At 44.0% G+C, this 17305-nt stretch overlaps 1 protein-coding gene across 1 annotated transcript in view; it reads left to right on the top strand.

Annotated features, from left to right (window-relative positions):
• The first annotated feature begins 13042 nt into the window (after positions 1-13042).
• Positions 13043-17305, top strand: part of SHMT1 (serine hydroxymethyltransferase 1) — a 28180-nt gene continuing 23917 nt past the window's right edge. The window contains exon 1 of the mRNA XM_058703769.1: positions 13043-13325. The gene's annotated coding sequence lies outside the window, so the exon portion shown is untranslated. The remainder of the gene's footprint in view (positions 13326-17305) is intronic.

Genomic DNA, 17305 nt, shown 5'->3' on the forward strand with positions numbered 1-17305 from the left:
CTCTCTCTCTCTCTCTCTCTCTCTCTCTCTCTCTCTCTCTCTCTTAAAAATAAATAAATAATACAAAGACCAGAAGCCTAAGTCTCACAGAAAGAAGAAAATACACATTAGGAACATAAATAAAAATAAAAAACTGGAAAAGCAAGTGGATCAGTGAAACCAAAAGTTGGTTCTTTGAAAAGAGCACCGAAATTAACAAACCTTTAGCAAGATTGACCAGAAGAAAAGATGCAAATAAGTAAAATCAGAAATAAAAGTGAGGACATTACAAACATCCGTCCATCAATACAGTCGGTAGGAGAATACCACAAATATTATTGCAGCCAATAAACTAGGCAGTCTTGATAAATTGGGAAAAATTCCCAGAGACACACATATTAACAAAATTGACTGTAAAAATTGAAAATCTCAACAGGGGCACCTGGGTGGCGCAGTCGGTTGAGCGTCCGACTTCAGCCAGGTCACGATCTCGCGGTCAGTGAGTTCGAGCCCCGCGTCGGGCTCTGGGCTGATGGCTCGGAGCCTGGAGCCTGTTTCCGATTCTGTGTCTCCCTCTCTCTGACCCTCCCCTGTTCATGCTCTGTCTCTCTCTGTCCCAAAAATAAATTTAAAAAAAAAAAAAAAAGAGAAAAAAAGAAAATCTCAACAGACCGATAACTACTAAAGAGATTGAATCAGTAATCAAAAACCTCCCAACAATGAAAACTCTGGGACCAAATGGCTTCACGGGTGCATTGTGCCAAACAGTTAAAGAATTAGCATTAAACATTTTTCAAACTCTTCCAAAATATAGAGGCGGAGGAAACGTTACCTAACTGATTCTATGAGGCCAGCATTTCCCCATCAAATCCAGTCGGATATACCCACAAACAAAAAACAAAAACACCAAAAGAAAACAAAAACCCCCACAAAAACCAAAACCAAAACCAAGACCAATCCCAAAAACAAAAAACCCTGAAAAAACTACAAAGCAAAATCCTGTGGCTGTAGATGCAAAACTTCTTGACAGAAAACTGGCAAACTGAATCCAACATCATGTGAAAATGACTATACACTATGAACCTGAGGGATTTAGCCCAAGAATACAATGGTGGTTCATCATAAGAAAATTAAGCGATGTGGGACACCTGGGGGATTCAGTCGGTTAAGCGTCCGACTTCAGCTCAGGTCATCATCTCACGGCTCGTGGGTTCGAGTCCCACATCAGACTCTGTGCTGACAGCTCAAAGCCTGGAGCCCACTTAAGATTCTGTGTCTCCCTCTCTCTTTGCCCCTCTCCCGGTCCCACTCTCTCTCTCTTTCTCTCTCTCTTAAAAATAAATAAACTTGGGGTGCCTGGGTGGCTCAGTCGGTTAAGCGTCCGACTTCGGCTCAGGTCATGATCTCACGGTCCGTGAGTTCGAGCCCCGCGTCGGGCTCTGTGCTGACTGCTCAGAGCCTGGAGCCTGCTTCAGATTCTGTGTCTCCCTCTCTCTCTGCCCCTCCCCTGTTCATGCTCTGTCTCTCTCTGTCTCAAAAATAAATAAACATTAAAAAAAAATTAAAAAAAAATTAAAATTAAAATTAAAAAATAAATAAATAAATAAAAATAAATAAATAAACTTAGGGGAAAAAAGGACTGAGGGGTGCCTGGCTCACTCAGTCAATAGAGTATGTGACTCTTGACCTCTGAGTTGTGAGTTTGAGCCCCGCATTGGGTGTAGATTACAAAAAAAAAAGGTGGAAGAGTGATTACCAGAATTGGGCAGAGAGCAGAATGGAGAGTGTATTTTTTTTTTCTTTTTTTTTTTTCTTGAGAGAGACAGTGCATGTGCACACATAAGTGAGTAGGTGAGCAGAGGAGGGGACAGAAGGAGAGGGAGAGAGAAACCCTTAAGCAGGTTCCACTCCCAGTGAGGAGCCTGACACAGGGCTCTATCTCAGGGCCATGAGATCATGACCTGATGAGCCACCCAGGCGACCCAGAGAGTGTATTTTATTTATTTATTTATTTATTTATTTATTTATTTATTTATTTATTTACAATTTTTTTCAATGTTTTATTTATTTTTGAGAGAGCTCAAGCAGGGGAGGAGTAGAGAGAGGGGGACAGAGGATCTGAAGCAGGCTCTTCGCTAACAGCATCAGGGAGCCCGATGTGGGGCTTGAACTCACGAACCAAGAGGTCATGACCTGAGCCAAGGTCGCCGCCCGACCAACTGAGCCACCCAGGTGCCCCAAAGAGAGTGTATTTTATAATTTAAAAAATGTATATTTGGTCCTTGTCTCCAGTTTCTGACGCAGGGTTCCTACCTCCCTTGGGATTTCATGGTGGTAGGAGCATCTTCGGTCCTATTGAGGCCACACTTGGTGGGCCCCCTGACAGCATCAGAATGGAGGCCGGTTCCCTGAAAAACCGAGGCATGATTAGAGGAAGGCTTTCGGCCTCAACCCCCAATCTCCACAGAGGCGAGAAGGGCTGGAGACCGAAGGACTCACCAAGGCCGGTGATTTCATCAGCCACGCCTACGTAATGAAACCTCCATAGAAACCCGTAAACAGCCCTCTTCGGAGAGTTGCTGAGGTGGTGACCACAGATGTGCTGGAAGGGTGACATGGCCAGAGTGGGCACGGGAACTCCATGACGCCTCCCGCTCCTCGACCTGCACATCTCTTCTACTTGGCTGTTCCCGAATTCCATCCTTCATCGTAAACGGGTACCAGTAAGTAAAGAGGCTCCCTAAGTCCTGTGAATCATTCTATCAAATTACTGGACTTGAGGTAAGGGCTGTGGGAACTCCTGGTTTACAGCCGGTTGGTCAGAAGCACAAGTGACATCCTGGAACTTGTGACTGGTGTCTCCAGTTGGGGGCAGTCTTCTAGGACAGAGCCCTCAACCTGTGGGGTCTGCACAAACTCCAGGCCGTGTCAGAATCGCAATAAATTGTAGGGTACCCAGTTGGTGGCTAGAGGGCTGGAGAATTGTTTGGTGTGGAGAAAACCCACACATTTGGTGTCAGAAGTGGAGGGAATGAACACATTTCAGGGGGAGTTAAGAGCTGCACAGTTTCAGTCTGGGACGTCGCAAAAGGCCTGGAAATCTATAGTGGGGACAGGTGCCCAACAATATGAATGTATTTGATGGCACTAAATATACACTTAAAAAGGGTTAAAATGTTAATTTTGTGTTCTGCACATTTTACCACAAGAAAAAAAGTATTTAGAAAATCTGAGTGTGATCGCGTGTGAATGAAAAGGAAGAAAAGAGCGGCTGTGCAGTGAGGCAATCAGACGTCATCTGCACTGAGTCATCAAAATCAATGTCACTGATGAGAGACAGACGGGCATCATTCCCCTCCTGATGTAATGCCCCAAGAAGCACTCAACATCACTTACACAGGGCATTCTGGCAGAGAATGCTTAACCAGAACCTAATAATGAAAAAACAGACAGACACAAAACAAGGACAATTCTATTGAAAAAAAGAAAGAAGCGGGGCACCTGGGTGGCTCGGTCGGTTGAGCGTCCGACTTCGGCTCAGGTCATGATCTCACTGCTCATCGGTTCCAGCCCCGTGTTGGGCTCTGTGCTGACAGCTGGGGGCCTGGAGCCTGCTTTGGATTCTGTGTCTTCCTCTTCTCTCTGCCCCTCCCCTGCCTACACTCTGTCTCTCTCTCTCTCTCAAAAATAAATAAACATTAAAAAATTTAAAAAAAAAGAAAATCATAAGGAAGAGAAAATATATTTACAGTTCTGTACTGTATTTATTGAAAAAATATTTTTAAATTATTTTTAATTAATTAAAAAGCATGAGCCCACGCTGCTCAAACCCATATATTGTCAAGGGTCAAATATATATATATATATATATATATATATATATATACACACACACACATATATATATATGTGTATATATATATAATTACCATATATTATAGTTCTATATTATTATAATTGTATTGTATATAATTATGTGGTTACATTATAAAACTATATTTGGCTATAATACATAATATACAATCATACATATTGTATACTAGATTATATTAAATTAGTACATGCATGTTATAGCTATATTATATATATTAAAGCTATAATATATAATTATATACATTATAATTATTTTATGTTATAATATGTTATTATTAAATCTATAATATATCATTATATTATAATAATTATTAGATGTTATACTACATCAAAATATATAATAGTATATATTATAGTTGTATTATTATGTATTAAAGCTAATGGGCAAAATGTTAGCAATTTGAAATTATGGGTAAAGGAAAGGACACACAAATGTCCTATTATTCTGACTCTTGGAAATTTTCTGTAAATTAGAAATTATTTACAAATAAAATATTTTTATTTTTATTATGTACTTATTCATTTATTTACTTTTAAGTAAACTCTACCCCCAACATGGGGCTCAAACTCACCACCCAAGATCAACAGTCACATGCGCTGCCAATTGAACCAGCCAGGTGCCCCTACAGATAAAATATTTTTCAATTATGTGTACACTGATACAGTTTTCATCACGGATTCATTCTGTCACTCCACCAGTAACTACTGAGTGTGTAGGCCCTGTGTCAGGCGCTAAGAATTCCGTTGAACAGTCCCAGCTCCTGCCTTGAGGAATGCCGTATCGTAGCGGATATTAACAACACATTACATACCTAAGTATCCCAGTGGAATTATGGTACCCAGGTGGCTCCTAGTCTGTTTGATCTTTTTCTTGCTACATTTTTCCCGTCCCAGGATGCAGCTGTAATATTTATTAGCTATTGACCTTGCCTAAGTTACTATCTCTCCATTTCGGTTTTCTCATCTGTAAATACTGAATAAAAAATAGGCCTACCTCATAGGGTTGTTATAAGTTTAAATGAGTTGATGCATGTACAGTCTTTAAATAGCTTCAGACACAGAGTCAACAGTATAAATGTGTTCTTTAAAAACAAAGGAAAAACTTAAAAAATTTTTTTTTTAAATATTTTTTCGTTTTGGAGAGAGAGAGCACAAGCAGGGTAGGGGCAGAGAGAGGGAGATGCAGAATCCGAAGCAGGCTCCAGGCTCCGAGCTGTCAGCCCAGAGCCTGGTGCGGGGCTCAAACCCACAGACCATGAGATCATGACCTGAGCCAAAGTGGGAAGCTCAACTGACTGAGGGGCCCCTGGATAATTTCTCTTAATAGCAATGATCTCCTAATTGGTCAATTGTCACTTGCCCCTTCTCCCATCTGTCCTCCACAGCCGAGTGATTTATTTTCAAAATGCCAGGCAGCCGAGTTCCATCTCTGCTGAAAGTCCGATCATTGCCTTCTTGCTCTGACATGGAAGTCCCACATTCATCGCCTCCTGGCCCCCACTGTGTAGCAGGAAGTTGCCTGGAGCAGACGCTGTCCGCAGCTCTCAGGATGAGCTCCGATTGGTCCACTTATAGACAACACATGAGATAAGCTGACTCGATCAAAATGAATCCAAGAGTTCTGAGAGATTGTTGGGGGACCAGAAGTTCTCTCTCTTGCTTTTCATTGTGTGGTATATGGATGGGGTTTCTGGATGAAGAAACTTTTGGAGATGATATTTATCTTCATTATTTTAATTGTGCTGATTGATTTATGGATGACATATATCAAAATTTATCAAATTGTACACTGTGAATATGCACAGTTTATTATATGTCATTTATACCCCAGTTAAGGGTTGTTTTTTTTTAATGGAAGAAGATCTCAACGGGCACTTCCCCAACAAAATACATAGAAGGCAAGTAAACATATGAAAAGATGTTCAACCTCATGAGTCAGTAGGAAGACAAAAACAAGAATGACAGTAACATTTCTTTACTCTTGTAGAATGGCTTAAAAAAAAACACTGACAAAACCAAATCCAGTAGATTACCCCCCTTATCCATGATTTTACTTTCCGTGGTTTCAGTTACCCAGGGACTGGGTCAACCTCTGTCCAGAAGCAGATAGATGACCCTCCTTCCTCTGTATCCTATCCTCCTCCTGACATATGGTAGCTAACACTACATCACAATGCCCTGTGTCATCCACCTTACATCATCTCATCACATAGACATGTTATCATAAGCAGGGTGAATACAATACAGTGACATATTTTGAGAGAGAGAGAGACCACATTCACATAGTTTTATTATAGTACATTATTATTCTATTTTATCAGTAGTAATTGTTAAAAAAAATTTTTTTTAGTGTTTTATTTATTTTTGAGACAGAGAGAGACAGAGCATGAGCAGGGGAGGGGCAGAGAGAGAGGGAGACACAGAATCCGAAGCAGGCTCCAGGCTCCGAGCTGTCAGCACAGAGCCCGACGCGGGGCTCGAACTCACAAACCGCGAGATGGTGACCTGAGCCGAAGTCGGACGCTTAACTGACTGAGCCACCCAGGCACCCCGAGTAGTAATTGTTGTTAATCTCTTACCGTGCCTAGTTTATAAATTAAACTTTATCATAGGTATGTATGTTTAGGAAGAAACATAGGGGGTGGTACTGTCTGTGGCTTTAGGCATCCACTGGGTCTTGGAACAGATTCCCTGGGGACAAGGAAGAGACTTACAGATGAGAATGTGGAATAATTATAACTCTCAGATGTTTTTGATGGGAGTGCAAATTTATACAGCCACTTTGGAAACCATGTTGGCAGTTAACTATAAAGTTACACATACACTTACCATAATAGCCGCCATCCTGTTCCCAGACATTTATATAAGTGAAATGAAAATATGGTCACCCAAACCCTGCCCATGGATGTTTATAGCAGTTTTGTTTGTAACAGTAAAAGATTGGGTGCTAGGGGCGCCTGGGTGGCTCAGTCGGTTAAGCGGCCGACTTCGGCTCAGGTCACGATCTCGCGGTCCGTGAGTTCGAGCCCCGCATCGGGCTCTGTGCTGACAGCTCGGAGCCCAGAGCCTGTTTCAGATTCCGTGTCTCCCTCTCTCTCTGACCCTCCCCCGTTCATGCTCTGTCTCCCTCTGTCTCAAAAATAAATAAACGTTAAAAAAAAAATTAAAAAAAAAAAAGATTGGGTGCTAATTCTGACCTATGTGTTTTCTGCACTTGTTGTGATGATCATATTTTTTTCACCTTTATTCTATCAATATGGTGAATCGCATTGATTGATATTCAGATATTGCAATATACTTTGCATTTCTGGGATAAACCCCACTTGATGAAATATATGAGCATTTTTATATTTTTCTGGATTTAGTTTGTTAAGATTTCATTAAGGATTTTTTTTTTTTAATTTTTTTTTTTTCAACGTTTTTTATTTTTATTTTTGGGACAGAGAGAGACAGAGCATGAACGGGGGAGGGGCAGAGAGAGAGGGAGACACAGAATCGGAAACAGGCTCCAGGCTCCGAGCCATCAGCCCAGAGCCTGACGCGGGGCTCGAACTCACGGACTGCGAGATCGTGACCTGGCTGAAGTCGGACGCTTAACCGACTGCGCCATCCAGGCGCCCCAAGGATTTTTTTTTAAATTTTTTTTAATGTTTTTTATTTATTTTTGGGACAGACAGAGACAGAGCATGAACGGGGGAGGGGCAGAGAGAGAGGGAGACACAGAATCGGAAACAGGCTCCAGGCTCCGAGCCATCAGCCCAGAGCCTGACTCGGGGCTCGAACTCACGGACCGCGAGATCGTGACCTGGCTGAAGTCGGACGTTTAACCGACTGCGCCACCCAGGCGCCCCTCATTAAGGATTTTTGCATCTCTGTCCATGAGGGGTATTGGTCTGTAGTTTTCTTTTCTTCTAATGATTTTTGTCAGGTTTTTGTAATAAATAATGCTGGGCTCATAAAATGTGTTGAAAGGTGTTTACTACTTCTCTATTTTTCTGAAAGACTTTGTATAGAATTGGCATTATTTCTCTCTTAAATTTTTCATAGGTAGGAAAACTATTTGGGCCTGGAGTTTTATTTGTAGGAACTTCGTAAAAATATGAATTCACATTCTTTACTTGATATAAGGTTATTCATAATTTCTATTTCTTCGAAGTCAGTTTTGATAATGTGTGCCGTTCAAAGACTTTGTCCATTTTATTTAATTCTCTTATTATTCTTTCAGTGCTTTTATGATATGTAGGGCTGTCTCTACTTTTTCCATTCTGATAGTAGTAATTTATATCTTCTCTCTTATTTTCTTGATTATTCCAGCTAGAGTCTCATCAAGTTTATTGACTTTTCTAAAGCTTTTGATTTCATTGATTTCCCTTCTCACTATATTCATGTATTTCTTTAAACGGTTGAGCACAATTATGAAAGCTGTTTTAATATTCTTATCTGCTAGATTCAACACCTCTGTCATTTCTGCATCTGTTTCTATTCATTTATGGGTTTTCCTCGTTATGGGTCACATGTTTCTGCTTCTTGGCTTGTCCGCTAACTTTTGATTGGATACAGGATGCTGTAGATGTTATTTGTTGAGTAGCTAGACTTTGTTGTCTTCTTTTAAAGGTGTGGACTTTGTTCCAGGGGCTCCTGGGTAACTCAGTTGGTTGAGCGTCCAACTTCAGCTCAGGTCATGATCTCATGGTTTGTGAGTTCGAGATCCACATCAGGCTCTGTGTTGACAGCTCAGAGCCTGGAGCCTGCTTCGGTTTCTGTGTTTCTCTCTCTCTCTCTCTCTCTCTCTCTCTCTCTCTCTCTCTCTCTCTCCCCTGCCCTGTTTGTGCTCTGTCTCTCTCTCTCAAAAATAAATAAACATTTAAAAAAATTAAAAAACAATTTAAAGGCGTTGGACTTTGTTCTGGAAGACAGTTAAGTTACTTCTGGATCTGTTTGATCTCCTTGAGACTTCTGAAAGTTTTTTTTAGGGGTGCCTGAGTGGCTCAGTCGGTTAAGCATCTGACTCTTGCTTGCACCTCAGGTCATGATTTAATGGTTTGTGGGATCAAGTCCCACATTGGGCCCTGCACTGACAGCATGGAGCCTGCTTGGGATTCTCTTTCTCCTCTCTCTCCACCCCTACCTCCCCTCACGTTCTCTCTCTCAAAATAAGTAAATAAACTTTTTTAAAAGATTTTTTTTTAATTTCAAAATAATTGCAATTCACAGGAAATTTCAAAGGTAGTACAAAGAGGGCCTATGTACCCTTCACCAGGTTTCTCCCATGGCTTCATCTTCCATAACTACAGTACAATACCAAATCAGGACATTTACATTGATAAAATATGTGTGTATAGTTCAATGCCATTTTATCACGTGTATAGATTCATGTAATTATCATCACAATCAAAACAAAACCATTCCATAAAGTTCTGTCTCATTGTGCCCCTTCATAGTTCATGCCCCAACCCCACTCTGGCAATGATGAGCAATTTGTTCTCCATTTCTCTACTTATGTCATTTCAAGAATGTCATATAAATGGAATCATACAGTATGTAACCTTTGAGACTATCTTTTTTCACGTAGCATCGTGGCCTTGAGATCCGTCCAACAGCTCAGTACCGTATACGTCGCTGGCTAGTATTCCATGGTATGGATGTTTGTTTAACCATTTAAGCAAGCCGTAACTATATTTTTATTTACATTTTTTATTTTTTTATTTTTATTTTTATTTTATTTTATTTTATTTTTGGGACAGAGAGAGAGAGACAGAGCATGAACGGGGGAGGGGCAGAGAGAGAGGGAGACACAGAATCGGAAACAGGCTCCAGGCTCCGAGCCATCAGCCCAGAGCCTGACGCGGGTCTCCAACTCACGGACCGCGAGATCGTGACCTGGCTGAAGTCGGACGCTTAACCGACTGCGCCACCCAGGCGCCCCTATTTACATTTTTTAAAATGTTCCGTTTTGTTACAGTTCTTTTTCTTACAAGTCTACTGTTTAATCTCTCAGGATTAAAAAAAAAAAAAGAAAAACCTATTATTAGGATTCTAAAGAATTACACAACAAAGGAATGTCAAGAGGAGGGCACAATTGCCCCATTCTCTGGGAATACATCAGCTATTTCAGTTTAACCCCTGAACAAAACGAAATACATTGTTTATTTTTTCTAAGTGACATAATGTCCCATCGCTATCTTCATCTGACCTTATAACTTCCAAACAAAAAGCTTCATCTTAAGTTTGGTAAAAAACTTTTAACAGGATGATAGCCTGCCTCAATATGTAGTGTGTATCTTAGGGGACACATTTTTAAATGATTATAACACAGGAATAAAGCTATTAACAATGAAGTCGTCAATTCAGAATCTGGAATATTCAGTCCAAGGACTTTCCCTCAAAATCTTCATCCCTTGTTTGCCTCTATCTGTATTCTCTTTTTGGCAACTGAATCAGTGCCTTGAGACCAAAAGGATATTTCTTTTCATCACAGTAGATTACATGTAATTTAGTGTTCGGCTCCTGTTGTCTTGCTTGCGTTTTCTTTCCTTTTTTTAAAATTTTATTTAACATTTATTCATTTTTGAGAGACAGAGTGAGTGGGGGAGGGGCAGAGAGAGAGGAAGACACAGAATCTGAAGCAGGTTCCAGGCTCTGAGCTGTCAGCACAGAGCCCAGTGAGGGGCTCGAACTTAGAGATTGTGAGATCATGACCTGAGCCGAAGTCCGAAGCTCAACCGAATGAGCCACCCGGGCGGGTGGGTGGGTGGGGGTGGGTGGGGGGGGCGGGGGGGTGGGGGGGTGGGGGTGGGGGGGGGACCAATTGCTTGTGATTTCTATTTGCTCCTTCTTTCTCATGTTGGCCTTTCAAAACACTCCTTCTATGAGGAGTCTGAAATTTTCTTCTACCTTTTCTCTTCTTTTCACCTCCTTGATCATCTCCTTGTTCAGAATCAGAGGCTCCACGTGACCCCTGTGTTAGCTGAAATTCTGCCTTTTAATTTTTTTTTTTTTTTTTTTTTAATTTTTTTTTTTTTTCAATGTTTTTTATTTATTTTTTGGGACAGAGAGAGACAGAGCATGAACGGGGGAGGGGCAGAGAGAGAGGGAGACACAGAATCGGAAACAGGCTCCAGGCTCCGAGCCATCAGCCCAGAGCCTGACGCGGGGCTCGAACTCACAGACCGCGAGATCATGACCTGGCTGAAGTCGGACGCTTAACCGACTGCGCCACCCAGGCGCCCCATCTGCCTTTTGATTCAACTTTTGTGTTTCCCTCTGGGCTGTCCAGCTCTTTTCTTGGTTATCTTTTTCCTTCTGACCCTCTTCGTCCTTTTTAAGCTGCTTTTTAGGTTATCATATCACTCTCTGAAGGACGAGGTTATTTTACCATTTTGGATCAGCCTCTTGGTTTTAGAATCTTGACTTGTGTAAATAGGGGATTGGAAAAACGAAAAGCTCACGTGACAGCTGGTTTAACCATTCACCGATGAAGGTCATTTGAGTTGTTTCCGGTTTGGGTGTATAACAAATAAAGCTGCTATGAACGCATACATAGAGGTTATGGGGACTAAAGTTTTCATTTCTCTGGGTAAGTGCCCAGGAGTATGATTGCTAGGTGATATGGAATGTGTATGTTTACTTTGTTAAGACACTGACAAACTATTTTCCAGAGGGTACCATTTTACATCTCTACCAGTAACGAATGAGATCCAGTCCCTTAGCTTCTTCTCCAGCATTTGGCATTAGCCTTATTTTTATTTCTTTATTTGTTTTTAAGTAGGCTCCATGCTGGGAACGGAGCCCAACACAGGGCTTGAACTCACCACCCTGAGATCAAGACCTGAGCTGAAATCAAGAGTCAGACCCTTAACCAACTGAAACACCCAGGTGCCCCAGCACTGGTTTTCTTATTTTTGGCCATTCAGATTGCTATGGAACGAACTGTGTCATTCCTCCTTCCCCCACCCCAAATTCATAGCTTGGGTGCCTAACCCACAATTTGACTGTATTTGGAGATAGGGTCCTTAAGAGGTAATTAAGGGTAAGTGAGGGCACAAAGGTGGGGCTTCGATCCAATAGGATTAGTGTCCTTATGAGAAGAGATACCAGAGATCTTGCTGTCTCTCCCTCTGTGCACACACACAAGGAAAAGCCACGGGAGGACACAGTAAGAAGGGAACCATATACAAGCCGGAAGAGGGCCCTTACCAGAAACCAAAAGGGGGATTCTGGTTAAATTGACCAGGCCAGGGTGATCGGACATCATCAAGGACGGTGGATAAGGAATGCAACCAGATATGGGGGGTGGGGGGAGGTTCTGTTTAAATTGCCCTAGCTGAATTCTTCCTAAAATTGGACAAATACAGAAGTCCAAAAAGAGTAGCTGAAAAGAAGGTCAGGGAGTGTGACTGGAGTTTGGTCAGCGAGAACATATTTGTCAGTTCTTTTCCCTATACCGTGCAGCCCCTTGGTTTTTATTATTTGTTGAGCCCTTATAATGTGTCATGTACAGCTTTAAGTGTTTTAGATATGCTTATTATTCCTCTTGTCAGGCAGATATGATTATCTCCACTTCAAAGTTGCCGAAGATGGAACTCCCGTGAACTGACTGGTCTAGGACTCCAAACATGGAGAGTTCGAACCCTGGCGCGTCTGGGTGGCTCAGTGGGTTAAGCCTGGGACTTTGGCTCAGGTCAGGACCTCCCCATTCTGAGTTTGAGACCCGCCTTGGGTTCTGTGCTGACAGTTCAGAGCCTGGAGCCTGCTTGGGATTGTGTCTCCCTCTCTCTCTGCCCCTTCCCCACTCACGCTCTGTCTCTCTCTCTCAAAATTAAACATAAAAAAAAAAAAAATTCAAACCCACATTTGTACTAGTTAAATGATTAGTTAAATGAACACTGCTAAACTGTAAATAGGACAATGTAAATGTCAAATATAAGCCACAAAATTCACCCCTAATCCTACGGCCTACCCTAATTAACAGAGAAAGGCCCTCCGCTGTCGCCCAGGAATCCCCCCTTCCTCTAGCCTGCAGCCAGAGACAAGTGGAACAGCCGCGCCCCGCAGCCTTTCCCTGCCGGGCGCGGACGGGAAGCCCCGCCCACCGCTCCGTTGCAGCCAATAGCGCCTGCGCCTTTGGGGCGGGGCCGCAGCTCTGATTGGGCACTTCTGGGGGCGGGGCCGGGCAGGGAGCTGAGGGCACCGACTGGTGTGCGAGTCGCGGCGCGCCAAGTTCTGGGTTCCGGACTCACACGCAGGTGTCACGTGGCGGGCACACTGCCAGGCGCGGGGTCGGCGGGTCTCCGAGTGGCAGCGGCGGCAGCAGCGTGGGGCCTTGGGGTTGCCCGGCCGGTGTGCGGGACACCGCTCCGGTAGGTGGGCGGCTTTGGGTGCCAGGACCTTGGTGTGCCCAACGCTCTCGGGGCGCTTTGTTGTGTGCGACTTTCCGCCCCGCTTCCCCCGGCGGCTCTGAGAAGCCGGAAAAGGTGAGGAGCGCTTTACTAGTGCCTGGCATGAGGGGTGGGACGGCGGCGAGCCCGGATGCCCGGTCTCTGGTCACTGGTGGGCTCGGCCTTTGACACAGATGCGACGGCTTATTGCTGTTAGAGGAGTCGCTCCCTGCTGAGCAGTTTTCTCGTAGAGCATTTTAAATTTAAGCGCAGCCCTTCACCTCGCTACAGTATGCTCTCAACAACGCTGCAAGCGGAGTGCTATCAAGTGGCCCATTTTACAGATGAGGAAGGTGAGGCTCGAAGAGAAGAGCCGACTTAGGCGCGACATTGCAGATAGCAAAATGGCAGAGCCTGGAATCAAACGGAAGCTCTCAAAGGCTGTGCGTTCAACCAACCGTTGCATATATGGCCTGCTCTGCTTTTGGAGTGTGAACAGATCCCCGCGGGGGAGAGGCTGCGCCTGTTGTCTGCAGTCTGTCACCCCCTGTTCTAGGAGACAAACGTTGCACTGTAGGATTCTTGGCCTGGTGCCCTGTGCTTCAAGGTCCTGGAAGTTAAGTGACCCTTGGTCCGCTGAGACCAGCACAAACATGTGTCTTTAGGCATTGCTAGACTGGAAACACCGGTTCAGGTCCTTATGGAATCACATTTTAAATTTCTTACTTGAGGGAACACACACTGGAGGTGGGCAGCTTGTGCTTTCATTTAGAGTGCAGTGTTCTGGGAACATGCTTTGGAACTAAAGGTAAACCCGAGTTCAGATTCAGGCTCTTATCTCTGTAGGACTTTAGACCACTTAGCTCTCTTAGCCTCGGTTTCCTTCTCTATAAAGTAGGAAACACAGAATCTGTGTGTGGGACATCCAGATGGCATTCAACAGGGTAGTTCCCTCAGGAGACTTCTGGCTGGTTCCCCTTGCAAAGGTCCAGGGAAGATTTGTAGGCGTGGGGAGGCTGAGGACCTTGGTAAGTAAATTCACTTACCAGGTCTGTTTCCCTGGGGTTGAGGTGAGGCTCGTGCTACGCGTGCAGAGTGGTATTTCCCCGACAGAAATATCCAGCACTTGATGATAGTAACGGCTGCAGTGGGCTGTGTTCTCCAGGGGTGCTCAGCCCAGGTTCCTGAGTGGTGACAAAGAGGGCCCTAAGGACCCCAGGTTTCTTGAATAACCATAGTAGCTGGTAGGTTTCAGTACTTACTCTGTGCCTGGCCTGTTCTATGTGCTCTATGTAGGTCTTGTAGCTCATTTAACTCTCCCTCCCAGTTCAGGACTGTCTTCACTCCTGTGTTTTATACGAGGGGACTGAGAAACACAGGTGTCAGTTACTGGGGTTGCACGTTAGGAAGAGGAGAGCAGGATTTGAACCCGGCAGGCTGCCTTCAGCACAGTTTCCTCGGGTGTGGGTGGGGAGTGGGAGACTTGGAGGGATCTGGCTTGTGAGATGTCTGCCACCTGCTCTTACATACCCTTGATCTCCCCCAGATGGGTTTCTGTAGTTGCTACTTTCAGATTTCACAGATGGATTGAGGAAATGGCTTAAGACCCAATTTCTAGAACCCAGTTTGAAACTTGTACTGTCAAGGTGAAGAATCTGTTCTCCCATCCCTGCTCTCACCCTTGGTCCTCGAGTCTCCTCTCTTGGGCCCCTGCTTTGTTCCCCCAGCTTCAGCCACAAGGGCCTGATTTCTGGCCCTTCACAAGTCAAATTTCTTACCATTTTAGGGCTTTTGCACTAAAGGCGGTAAGGGGAGGAACACTTTCAGAGGGTAGGGCGTTTGTTCTTATCCCAGATCTCGTAAGCTTGGCTCCTTCGCACTTGAGATCTCAGCTCAGGCGCCTGCCACAGTCTAAGTCCTTATAGTCCTTCTAAGTCCTCATAGCGGTCATCACCAGCTGAGATTATCTTGTGTATTTCTTGTTTCCACGTTTATTAGTCTGCTCCTCATAAGAGCAGACTAACTGACTCATTGACCCGCGTATTCTTAGTTCCTAGCTCAGTGCCTGGGACACAGGAGTTGCTCCATAAATATTTGTTGCAGGAATGAATGAACTAATTGCAGGCTAATAACAGGAGTAGGGTAGATCTCTTCAACATCAAAAGCTTGTTTTGAACTAAACATAGGATTAACCGGATGATCCAGCAATTCCACTTTGCGTCTAGACACGAAAGGACTGAAAGTGGGGACTTGGTATTTGTTCATGTTCATGGCACACGACAGCATCACTTACAGTAGCCAAAAGGTGGAAGCAACCCAAGTGTCAGTGATGGATGAATGGATAAACTATATACTGTGTGGCATCTATATACACTGGAATATTATCCAGACTTAAAAGGGAAGGAAATTCCAACACGTGCCGCAACACGGGTGAACTTTGAAGACCTTGCACTACGTGAATTAAGCCAGACAGAAAAGGGCAAGTGTGTGGTTTCGCTTACCGAGGTAATCGAAATAGTCAAATTCATAGAAATGGAATAATTGTGACCACCATCTTGGAGAGGTGTTCAGTGGGTACCCAGAACTGCAGTTTGGGATGATGAAAAAGTTCTGGAGATGGATGTGGACGTGGTTGCACAACAAAGTCCGTGTATTTAATGCCGCTGAATTGCACTTAAAAGTGGTTAAAACGGAAAAAAAAAAAAAAAAAAAAAAAAAAAAAGGGGCGCCTGGGTGGCGCAGTCGGTTGAGCGTCCGACTTCAGCCAGGTCACGATCTCGCGGTCCGTGAGTTCGAGCCCCGCGTCGGGCTCTGGGCTGATGGCTCGGAGCCTGGAGCCTGTTTCCGATTCTGTGTGTCCCTCTCTCTCTGCCCCTCCCCCGTTCATGCTCTGTCTCTCTCTGTCCCAAAAATAAATAAAAAACATTAAAAAAAAAAAAAAAAAAAAAAGTGGTTAAAACGGGGGCGTTTTGGTGGCTCAGTCGGTTGAGTGTGACTGTTGATTTTGGCGTCAGTCATGATCTCACCCCGAGTTGGGCTCCTTGCTAAAGGTGGAGCCTGCTTGGGATTCTCTCTCCCTCTCTCTGTCTGCCTCTCCCCTGCTTGCTTGCTCTCTCTTGCAAGCTCTCTCTCTCTAAAAAAAAAACACTAAAATAAATTTTTTTAGAGGGGCCCTTGGGTGGCCCAGGAGGTCAAGCATCTGAGTTCCACTCAGGTCATGATCTCGCAGCCCACAGGTTCAAGCCCCATGTTGCACCCTGTGCTGACAGCTCAGAGCCTGGAGCCTGCTCCAGATTCTGTGTCTCCCTCTCTCTCTGACCCTCCCCGACTCGCAGTTTCTCTCTCTCAAAAATACATAAACATTAAAAAATATATTTTTAGAGAGAAAGCATGGGGGCAGGGTGGGGAGAAGGTGGGGCAGAGAGAGAGGGAGACACAGAATCCTGCTCCGGGCTCTGAGCTGTCAGCACGGAGCCCAACGGGGGGCTCGAATTCACGAGCAGTGAGATCATGACCTGAGCCCAAGTCGGTAGCTTAACCGACTGAGTCACCCAGGCACCCCAATAAACATTTTAAAAAATGGTTAAAATGGCATAGAAAGACAAATACCAGGGGCGCCTGGGTGGCTCAGTCGGTTAAGCAGCCGTCTTCGGCTCAGGTCATGATCTCGCCGTCCGTGAGTTCGAGCCCCGCGTCGGGCTCTGTGCTGACAGCTCAGAGCCTGGAGCCTGTTTTGGATTCTGTGCCTCCCTCTCTCTGACCCTCCCCCGTTCATGCTCTGTCTCCCTCTGTCTCAAAAATAAATAAACGTTAAAAAATTTTTAAATAAAAATTATTTTAATTAAAAAATGGTTAAAATGGTAAATCTTATGTATATTTTATCAGTTAAAAAAATGAGGAAAAAGTTCAAGGTATATTATTTTTCAGCCAACCTCCAAACCTCAAGAAAATATGCTCTTTTCTAAAATATGTGTCTTTTCTAAATATAATACTAGCTTAAAAAGGATGACCTTCCCTCTGCATCTTAAAAGAGGGATCTCTTTCTTGTTTTATCAACTATCTGGTCCTCCCCGGTC

This window comes from Neofelis nebulosa, chromosome 16, assembly GCF_028018385.1.
Source record: "Neofelis nebulosa isolate mNeoNeb1 chromosome 16, mNeoNeb1.pri, whole genome shotgun sequence".
NCBI classification, from domain to species: Eukaryota; Metazoa; Chordata; class Mammalia; order Carnivora; family Felidae; genus Neofelis; species Neofelis nebulosa.